Below are 11933 nucleotides of genomic sequence, written 5' to 3'. Positions count from 1 at the left end.
CAAAACTATGAATTAACACATGTGGAATTATATATTTAAAAAAAAGTGTGAAACAACTGAAAATATGTCTTATATTCTAGGTTCTTCAAAGTAGCCACCTTTTGCTTTGATGACTGCTTTGCACACTCTTGGCATTCTCTTGATGAGCTTCAAGAGGTAGTCGGTGAGCTGTACCGCAGAGTGAAGGCAAAAGGGCCAACAAGTGCTAAGCATCTCTGGGAACTCCTTCAAGATTGTTGGAAGACTATTTCCGGTGACTACTTCTTGAAGCTCATAAAGAGAATGCCAAGAGTGTGCAAAGCAGTCATCAAAGCAAAAGGTGGCTACTTTGAAGAACCTAGAATATAAGACATATTTTCAGTTGTCTCACACTTTTTTGTTAAGTATATAATTCCACATGTGTTAATTCATAGTTTTGATGCCTTCAGTGTGAATGTACAATTTTCATAGTCATGAAAATACAGAAAAATCTTTAAATGAGAAGGTGTGTCCAAACTTTTGGTCTGTACTGTAGATCCCACCAATGAGACACACATCTATCTCCAAATTGGGGCACAAGTTGAGAGGTAGTCAAAATTCCTATCTAAATAAATGGGAATTCCAACCACCTCTCCACTAACAGTGGCATGCACCAGGGCCACATTCTCAAAATAGATGTGGGTTCCAGTAGGGGAAACCTATAAATCTATGTCGTATTTTGCAAAGATGCCATAAATGTATGATGGGTATACCCTTATAAATTGGGAAATATAGACAGAAAAATTATTCTATATTATAGGTGCTATATAGGAATATTTAATGTATACTATTTGTAATGTGTTGATTATCAACTTAAATCTGAAGGGACAAATAAGGGCTTGTTTGCACATCAGTGTTTTTTCTCTCGGGCAAAAAACTGAGCTTCCTCAGTAAACAGATTTTCTTAAGTGTTCAGTCCATGAGTTAGTTTTAACCATCAGAATTTAATCCTTTTTTTTTTTGCGTACAAGAAAGTTTCTGAAGATGAAAATCATACAGCAGTAGGATATAATAAGGATGGCTTCTGAGTGCTGTCTGATTTTTTTACGCACCCATATATTTGCAGTACTGAGTCGGGTTTGTGGCTCGGATCAAAATTGGACATGTCTCCGGGATTTGGTGCAGACCTCTTGGGTTCGCAAAGAAACACAGACAGATGAACAGGCTTGTAGACTATAATAGATATTTGTTCTTTCTGTAAAAAACACGAATAGAACTCATAGGAAAAAATCTGACGTCTGAATGAGCCCTTAAATGGAGCACTCTGATTCCGGCAGAACATCACTTTCCATGATGCTCAGCCGGCTGAGATCATGAGGGTACAGGTTCATTAACTGTGTCCAAAATTTAATAGTCTTGTACAGTGTTAGAAACCATGATAAGCGTGTGAATATTTATAAATCTATACATTATTCATGGGGCTGTATTGCATTTTACTTTACTGTAGGTGAATAGGTGTAGTGATGTGCAGGTAGAAATTGTGAATAGGCCCAGCGGATTGATGGGAGTCCCTGCAGTCTCGGTGCCTATAGGGATCCTAGCAATTGAATCCCTACTGAATGGCATATCTCTGAATTGTATCATAGCTAGATATATTACTTCAACCATCTGCAAAAGAACAAGACAAAAATTAGCTACTGATGGAAATAGGGTAAGAGAGATCAATTGTTCCAAACTGTTCACCTACTAATATTTTTCTCTTTACATACTAATGGGAAACAAAAATGGCAATTCCATTTGGTAATTTTTGCCCTGGATTTAAACCATCATGATGGAGTATATAGTTATGTAACCAACTGTACAAATGTTAATGTTGTGTGATGGTTTTCTGAATTTAATAAAGATAACTATTTTCATTTATGTAAGACCACAACCATTGCCATCATCTTGACTATAATATATCAGTGCACAGTGTATATTACTGCTGTAGTGGGGCTCTTGAAAGACATGTGGCCGTCATTCTACACAGTGTCTACAGTGGCTTGCGAAAGTATTCACCTCCCTTGGCATTTTTCGTGTTTGCTATCTCACAACTTGGAATGTCACTGTTTTTTTTTGAGGGGTTGTATCAGTTCATGTAAAGAACATGCCTAAAACTGTGAACATTTGATTTACTTTTTTTGTGAAGCAAATAACAAATATGACAAAATAACTGAAAACTTCAGTGTGCATAACTATTCACCCCCCTAAACTCAGTACTTTGTAGAGCCTCCTTTTGCGGCAATTACAGCTGCAAGTCACTTTGGTTAAGCCTCTATGAGCTTTCCACATCATGCCAGTGTGATTTTTGCCCATTCCTCAAAGCAAAACTGCTCCAGCTCCTTCGAGTTAGATGGTTTCCTCTGGTGAACAGCAATCTTCAAGTCTGGCCACAGATTCTCAATTGGATTAAGGTCTGGGCTTTGACTAGTCCACTTCAAACATTTACACGTTTCCCCTCAAACCACTCAAGTGTTGCTTTAGCAGCATGCTTTGGGTCATTGTCTTGTTGGAAGGTGAACCTCCATCTCAATCTCAAATCACTGACAGACTTAAACAGGTTTTGCTCAAGAATATCCCTGTATTTCGCACCATCCATCTTCTCCTCGATTCGGACCATTTTCCCTGCTCCTGTTACCGAAAAACATCCCCACAGCATGATACTGCCACCACCATGTTTCAATGTGGGGATGGTGTTCTTGGGGTGATGAGCTGTGTTGGTTTGGCACCAGACATTGCGTTTACCTTGGTGGCCAAAAAGTTAAATTTTGGTCTCATCTGACCACACCTTTCGCCATACATTTGGAGTGTCTCTCACGTCTTTTGGCAAACTCAAAACGAGCCTTACAATTTTTGTGTGTGTTTTTGTCCACTCTTCCATAAGGCTACCTCTATGGAGTGTATGGCTTACTGTTGTTGTATGGAGAAATACTGCAGTCTCTGCTTGGGAACTCTGCAGCTCCTTCAGGGTTACCTTTGGTCTCTGTGCTGCCTCTCTGATTAATGCCCTCCTTGCCCGGGCTGAGATTTTTTGGTGGGTGGCCCTCTCTTGGCAGGTTTGTTGTAGGACTATGTTCTTTCCATTTGATGATAATGGTGCTCCGGGGGATCATGAGAGATTGGAATATTTTTTTTTAGAACCCAACCCTGACTTGTACTTCTCAACAACTTTGCCCCTGGCTTGTTTGGAGATCTGCTTGGTCTTCAAGATGTTGTTTGGTTAGTGGTGCCTCTTGCTTAATGGTGTTGCAGCCTCTGTGGCTTTTCGGAAAAGGTGTGCATATACTGACAGACCTTGTGACACTTAGATTGCACACAGGTGGATTTCCATTCATTAAGCATTTGACCTATGAAGGTAATTGCTTGCACCAGAAATTTTTAGGGGCTTCATCGCAAAAGGGGTGAATGCATATGCACATGCCAATTTTTAGCTATTTGATCCCATGAATTTAATTTATGCCTGTATTTTTCACACTTCACTTCACCAACTTAGACTATTTAGTGCTGATACATCACACACAAATCGGATTACAAAAGTATTTAAACACAGGTTGTAATGTAACAAAATAGGTAAAAGGCCAAGGGGGCTGAATACTTTTGCAAGCCACTATACATGGCACCAACATAACTGTAAACCAAAACAATACAGGTGTAAATCCCACCTTACCTTACTGCCTTGTGACAATCCACTCAGACAATACATCACTTGGGCAGATATCAAACTCAAGTGCATAAGGCAGGGGCGGAACTACCGCCCGTGCAGCCGGTTCATTGAACGGGGGCCCCGAGGGAGAGGGGGCCCCTCCAGCCTCCAGCAGGGCCGCCATCAGGGCATGTCTGCCCTGACTCCAGTGTGGGGCCCAGCCGGTAGGGGCCCCCTTGGAGCCCCGTTGGGGGCCCCCTCTTGTTAGTCTCTCTCCTCATGGGGCCCCCGGCCCCATGCTAATCGCCGGGTCCGGGACATCTCAGCGCTGCGCTGCGCTCCTGCGGCAGCGCCTTCATGATTCCCCTGATTTCCGGTCATGTGACGGCGCCGTCACATGGCCGGAAGTCAGGAGAACCTGGTGTCAGCGATTTGGACGAGCGCCAGGATTCTGCAGGGATCGCATGGGGGTAAGTATAACAAGTTTTGTTTTTTTCAAAATACAATTTACTAGGAGTGGGGGGAATGGGAGGTGTGTGTGTGTTAAGAGATGCACATGGGGTGGGGGGGATGAGAGAGGTGCACATGTGGGGGGAGGGGGATGAGAGAGGTGCACGTGGGGGGAGGGGGATGAGAGAGGTGCATGTGGGGGGGGATGATAAAAGATGCACATGGGGTGGGGGGGATGAGAGAGGTGCACATGTGGGGGGGGATAAGAGATGCACATGGGGGGAGATAAGAGATGCACATGGGGGGGAGATAAGAGATGCACATGGGGAGATAAGAGATGCACATGGGGGAGGGGGATAAGAGATGCACATGGGGAGGGGGATAAGAGATGCACATGGGGGGGAGATAAGAGATGCACATGGGGGGATGAGAGAGGTGCACATGTGGGGGAGGGGGATGAGAGATGTGCACATGTGGGGGGGATGAGAGATGCACATGGGGGGGATGAGAGATGCACATGGGGGGATGAGAGATGCACATGGGGGGATGAGAGAGGGGCACATGTGGGGGAGGGGGATGAGAGAGGGGCACATGTGGGGGAGGGGGATGAGAGAGGGGCACATGGGGGGTGGTGAGAGCTGCACATGGGGGGATGAGAGAGGGGCACATGTGGGGGAGGGGGATGAGAGAGGGGCACATGTGGGGGAGGGGGATGAGAGATGTGCACATGGGGGGGTGGTGAGAGCTGCACATGGGGGAATTGGGAGAAAATGAGCTGCACATGGGGGAATTAGGAGTAGGGGGATAATGAGCTGCACATAATGAATGTGGGGTGGGGGAGAGTAAATGATAAATGACGATGGGGTGGGGAAAGCACGGACATGATATAATGAATTGGGGCAGGGGGTGCATGTAAATAATGAATGCGGGGAGCAGGAAGTATAGAGTAGAGGTTCTAATTAAATTATATATTAAGTGCCTATTTACAGTTAATGGGGGCACCGTGGTGGATTACAATTTATATTTGGAATGGTAGGTTGCATAATAACTAACCATATATTGATGGTGGATGCACGTCTGTATTCAGCTGCGTAATGTAGAAGTTGGGGAATGTGCTCTAGATAACTGTGTTATTTTATGCAGAGACGAGTCCTGGCTGGAAGACGTGATGGCGGTCTGTGCTGGATGAAGGAGAAAAGCGTAGCTGAAGGACTTCACCTAGAGACGTCACCAGTGAGTCAGTGCATTACATGTACACTTACACTATATACTATGTACTGGGCTCCTGTGTATAATGTCACTGGTGATCACTGTATTACCTGTACACTGACACTATATACAGAGCTCCTGTGTATAATGTCACTGGTGATCACTGTATTACCTGTACACTGACAATATATACAGAGCTCCTGTGTATAATGTCACTGCTGATCCCTGTATTACCTGTACACTATATACAGAGCTCCTGTGTATAATGTCACTGGTGATCCCTGTATTACCTGTACACTGACACTATATACAGAGCTCCTGTGTATAATGTCACTGGTGATCACTGTATTACCTGTACACTGACAATATATACAGAGCTTCTGTGTATAATGTCACTGGTGATCCCTGTATTACCTGTACACTATATACAGAGCTCCTGTGTATAATGTCACTGGTGATCCCTGTATTACCTGTACACTATATACAGAGCTCCTGTATATAATGTCACTGGTGATCACTGTATTACCTGTACACTGACACTATATACAGAGCTCCTGTGTATAATGTCACTGGTGATCACTGTATTACCTGTACACTGACAATATATACAGAGCTCCTGTGTATAATGTCACTGCTGATCCCTGTATTACCTGTACACTATATACAGAGCTCCTGTGTATAATGTCACTGGTGATCCCTGTATTACCTGTACACTATATACAGAGCTCCTGTGTATAATGTCACTGGTGATCACTGTATTACCTGTACACTGACACTATATACAGAGCTCCTGTGTATAATGTCACTGGTGATCACTGTATTACCTGTACACTGACAATATATACAGAGCTTCTGTGTATAATGTCACTGGTGATCCCTGTATTACCTGTACACTATATACAGAGCTCCTGTGTATAATGTCACTGGTGATCCCTGTATTACCTGTACACTATATACAGAGCTCCTGTGTATAATGTCACTGGTGATCCCTGTATTACCTGTACACTATATACAGAGCTCCTGTGTATAATGTCACTGGTGATCACTGTATTACAGGGGTGTCCAAACTTTTTTCTAAGAGTGCCAAATTTGATGAAGTGAACATGTGCGAGGGCCGATCATTTTGCTTGACATTCTTTGGACCATTAAAATGAATGCAAATAAACTTTTTTTGCAAAGTTTATTGAAAACGGCATACTTTTTATTTTGTGACTTGGATGACAAATCTAAACAGGTGTTTAATCAATCTGCCTTAAAGGGGTTAACCCAGACATACCCCCATTCTCACCCAGGAAGCCCCTCCCCGACTTGAGCATCGAAGCAGTTTATGCTCCAATGTCCTACTTTTGCCCTGCACTAAATTGCGCAGAGGAAAGGCATTTTCTGGAGTTCTAGTGACATACCCGGCTCTCCACGGGGCTGGCAGAAAGCCCAGTGACGTCACCGGCACTGATGGGCGGGCTTTATCACCAGTAAACCAGCTAGAGCAGCGCTAAAGCCTGCACATTAGAGCCGGTGAAGCCTCCTACCGGCAGTGTGTCATTGTAAATAGCACAGGGCAAGGGAGCACATCGGAGCATGAGATGCTTTGATGCCCATGGCAGGGGGGCTGCCTGGGTGAAAAAGGGGGTATGTCTGGGTTCTGAACTTGGACAACCCCTTTAATATAATAAAAACAGGAAACTGAGATATCTCAGGAACATTTTAAAGTACATTACACAAAGTAATGTAAGGTTGTCTGTCAACTTATAAGTTCAAAAAATGTGAACAGGAACATAACAGCAAGTATACATGTGTTCAAATATATAACTGTCTATCCAACTGACATTAATTGAGATTATACAACATATTAATCTCAATTAAAAAAAAGAAACTAGCCTGCACTAATGTGAAGGGTGAAACTGGGATCTGGACTGCAGCACATAGACTAGGTCTGGTTCAATGGCCGTGGTTTTGATGCGCAAAATGTCACGCAGGTGAGAGTCACTTAGTCTTGTCCTCACGCGGTTCTTGTTAAAGTTCATAACAGAGAATGTCTTCTCACACAAATATGTTGAGCCAAACAAGCTCAGGGTTTTCTTAGCCAATGTTCGAATCTCTTGAAACCGGCTCTTATCCAGTTGGCGGTAAAAGTTAACAAGAGAGAGCTGTTGATGACGACTGCGTAACTCGCTGTCACAATGTAGCTCAATGAGCTCGAGCTGCAACTGATCAGGAGCATTGTCGGGGTCAACAGAGAATGGAGAGGAGAAAATGCTGATCTCCTTTTCAATAGCTGCAAAATCTTGAAAGCGCCGTTGAAACTCCCCAGCCAGAGATGTGATGTCTGCTGCATACCTGCTTATTTGCGCATGGATATCATCCTGTGGAAAACTGTTAATTATTTCCTGTAGCGCTGAAAAATGGATGGTATTGGGCGGTGTTTGTGACAACTGCCTTAGGAAAAGTTGCAGCTTTGTTCCAAAGGCTTTGAGGTGTGAATAAAGTTGGTTCACCGCTGCATCTTTGCCCTGAAGATTCATGTTCAGTACATTCAGATGCTTTGTTAGGTCGACTAGAAACCCCAAATCAGCCAGCCAAATTGGATCAGATAGTTCTCACATCGTTTGTCCCTTTGTTTCCAAGAATTCTCCTATTTCCTTTCTGAGAGAGTAGAAACGTTGCAGTGCAGACCCCCGACTGAGCCATCTTACATCGTTATGATATGAAACATCTTCATATTCAGCCTGGATATCCAGTAGAAACTGTTTAAACTGGCGGTGGCACAGGGCTTTAGAGCGGATAAAATTAATGGTCTTTAGTACCGGTTTCATAACATGATCATATTGGAGATGTTTAGCACAGAGAACTTGTTGATGAATGATGCAATGAAGTTTAATAGCTTTGCCTCCTTCTTCGCTCACCTTGTTACAGATTAGGGTTGATAATCCACTTCGTTCACCAGTCATGGCAGGTGCCCCATCAGTAATAATCCCAGTAACTTTGTTCCAAGGCAGTTTCATGTCATCTATGGCAGAACTAACAGAATCAAATAAATCTTTCCCTCTTGTTTGATCCTTGAGGCTCTGGAGGTCAAGTAGCTCTTCAGTCACATTCATTTCATCGTCCACCCCTCTTAAAAAAATCAGCAACTGAGCCGTGTCAGATAGGTCCGTGCTTTCATCACAGGCTATTGAAAAGAAGTCAAAATCAGCTCCTTTTGACATTAACTGTCTCTTAATATCCGATGAAATTTCTTCAATTCTCCGTGCTACAGTGTTACGAGCCAGGCAAATGTTGGAAAACTCTTGCTTCTTCTCGGGACAGACATTCTCTACCATTTTCATAACACATTCTTTGATAAAGTCACCCTCTGCAAAAGATTTGCAATTTTTAGCAATTAACGCTGCCACCTCATAGCTCGCCTTTGTGGCATTTTCATTTGACTCACGGGCTCTTGTAAAAAATCGCTGTTGTGACAATAAAACAGCTTCAAGTTGCTTATACTTTTCACTTCGGTCGTGCCCTGTTAGCTTGTCGTATGTGCTATGTCTCGTCTGATAGTGTCGCTTGACATTAAATTCTTTATAAACAGCAACGGTCTCTTGGCATATCAGACAAACACAGTGATTCTTTATTTCAGTGAAAAAATATTCTACTTTCCACTTGTCCTGGAAGCGGCGGCCCTCACTGTCAACTTTTCGTTTCTTATTTGTAGTTGCCATTATAAAAATTGGCCAGAAGGGGAGAGATTAAAAGGCGCAGAGGGTGGAACAGCAAAAATAAGATACTGCTATATGCTTTATAACACAGGCAGAGAATAGCAAGCTGTGCAACAGTCGCACATCAGATAATGGAATTATAGCACAGTGACAGGCAGTCAGGGGTTAATGAAGGGTATGACAGCTTGCTACCACAAGCTTGTGTGAGAGCCCTGCTGGCCTAACCTTTCTGGAGGTGTAAGGTGGCGCAGGGACTTATATATAACTTAATATATATATTATTTATATAATTTTACACAACTAAGCTGAGGTCTTCAGCCTATCTGACCTCTGAACGTCTTACAACCCCTGGGGGCTGGAGATCTCGCACGTCGCGAGATCTTGGCTGGCCGGTTGCCGCCGCTCAGTACTCCGGCGCAGGGAGAAGGAAAGCCGAAATCTCGCGATGTCCGAGATTTCGGCTCTTCTCCCTGCGCCGGAGTACTGAGCGGCGGTGGCGACGAGAGCGGCGGTGGCGACGAGAGCGGCAGCGGCCGCAAGGTACATGCTGCTGGATACCTGGGGGCCTTATTAGTCCGGACCGCGGGCCGCAAATGGCCCGCGGGCCGGACTTTGGACATGCCTGCTGTATTACCTGTACACTGACACTATATACAGAGCTCCTGTGTATAATGTCACTGGTGATCACTAGATTACCTGGACACTTACATTATACATACCATGTATAGAGCTCCCGTGTATAATGACACTTATGGTAATATTAGTAATGTGGTGGAAATATGTGGTCTGGTCATGGTGTGGCAGTTTTTCTCCCTTCTGTGTGGTATTATTCGGTCACTATGTTGTGGTAATATGTGGTCTGGTGATGGTGTGGCGGTATTCCCTGTATGTGGTATTATTGGTCATTTTAAAAAAAAATGTATATGACACATTCCCTTAAAGAAAACTAAATAAAAATATATCTAAAAAGAGTATTGGATATTTTAAGAAAATTTTAATAGGTTAGAGTAGGGCCTGGCCAGAAGAGTCTACCTTATCGTGGTGGCGGCTTTAAAAATCTTTTGGCCAAAACAAAAGCTGTTGGCTATGTATGTGGCACCGTCACATGGCCGAACGTCAGGAGAGTCTGGTGGCAGCGACGTGGACAAGCGCCAGGATTCTGCAGGGATCGCATGGGGGGTAAGTATAACAAGTTTTATTTTTCTTAAATACAATTAATTAACTAGGAGTGGGGGGGGGGTGAGAGATACACATGGGGGGGATGAGAGATGCACATGGGGGGGATGAGAGATGCATATGGGGGGGATGAGAGATGCACATGGGGGGGATGAGAGATGCACATGGGGGGGATGAGAGATGCACATGGGGGGGATGAGAGATGCACATGGGGGGGATGAGAGATGCACATGGGGGGGTGAGAGATGCACATGGGGGGGATGAGAGATGCACATGGGGGGGATGAGAGATGCACATGGGGGGGTGAGAGATGCACATGGGGGGTGAGAGATGCACATGGGGGGGTGAGAGATGCACATGGGGGGATGAGAGATGCACGGGGGGGTGAGCTGCACATGGGGGGGATGAGAGCTGCACATGGGGGGGTTATGTTTACATAACTTTGTTGCCTTATGAAGCGCAGGGGGGGGGGCCCAAAAAATTTCTTGCACAGGGGCCCACTACAGTCTGTGTCCGCCCCTGGCATAAGGAGTATATGAAAGTCACGTTTGCTAGGTGTTTTAGACAGTTTTCATGCCGCACATAATAAGGGGCAAAATACGGTGCATCTTACCTGACTTATGATGTGTCAATGTTCGCCAGCATTTTGATGCAAATTGCTACAAGCAATCCAACCTACAGGTGGTGAAAAGTGTCTAAAAATGGACCAAATTATTCATCTATCTTGGGTCACTGTGATAAATGTAGTTAATTTTCAGACTGTCCAGTCTAAGTTTATGCTGTCTAGATATTACACAGGATTGGTAAATTTACCCCATTCTCTGCAGTTTGCCCTTGTCTGTGGCGACACAGTAGTCCTATGGTTGAAGCGCCAATTTTATTTGATAACTGTAATTTATTTTCTTCAGAAAACCAAACTAATACCGAAGACACAGTTTGGACATTGAAGGTATGTTCACACAACCGTTTAAAAAAATCATCAGAGTCTCATCCAGAAAAGTGGGACGGTTGTCTTCTCACTTGTCATCCGTGTCCTGTCCATGTGCAATCTGTTTTTGTACAGCAGCAGCTATTAATCATTTACAGGACCATTTACAGTTTTCTATGCTACAGAACTGCAATGTATCTGTAAAAATCGGATGTTGTATGGTAGCTCGATATGGCATATGATTTTTTTTATGCACCTATAGACATGAATTTGCGAGTCTTATATGATTTACGGAAGAAATTAGTGCATGCAGAGATTTTTTTCACATGTAGATACAGTAAGTGAAACAAAATCATTCATCTGCACTGCCTCATTGAATAACATAGGTCCCAGTGCGATCTGTTTTTGTAACAAATAGCCCTTGGACCGAAAATACGGTCGCGTGCACGAGCCCCAACAATGAGAGCACATTTTTTTTTAGTAACCTTGCTATCCCACTTTCTCACACAGACAGTAGATCAGAAAGATTTGCAGTACTCACGCCACTGCTTTGATTTCTTATAATGTGGCATAGATTAATAATAATAATCTTTATTTTTATATAGCGCCAACATATTCCGCAGCGCTTTACATACATTATCATCGCAGTCCACATTGGGGCTCACAATCTAGATTCCCTATCAGTATGTCTTTGGAGTGTGGGAGGAAACCGGAGACCCCCGAGGAAACCCACGCAAATACAGGGAGAACATGCAAACTCTTAGCAGATGTTGTCCTTGGTGGGATGTAAACTCCAGACCCCAGCGCTACAAGGCTGCAGTGTTAACCA

At 43.9% G+C, this 11933-nt stretch overlaps 1 long non-coding RNA gene across 1 annotated transcript in view; it reads right to left on the bottom strand.

The window, feature by feature from the left end:
• The window catches only part of LOC141166003 (uncharacterized), a 39582-nt gene that overhangs the window by 3978 nt on the left and 23671 nt on the right, over positions 1-11933 (bottom strand). The gene's annotated exons all lie outside the window — the stretch shown is intronic.

The sequence above is a fragment of the Phyllobates terribilis genome, unplaced genomic scaffold, assembly GCF_046119375.1.
Source record: "Phyllobates terribilis strain yellow unplaced genomic scaffold, ASM4611937v1 Scaffold_11__3_contigs__length_659146591, whole genome shotgun sequence".
In the NCBI taxonomy this organism is placed as follows: domain Eukaryota; kingdom Metazoa; phylum Chordata; class Amphibia; order Anura; family Dendrobatidae; genus Phyllobates; species Phyllobates terribilis.
Note: the sequence above shows the minus strand (reverse complement) of the source record. Positions and strands in the feature narration are given on the sequence as shown.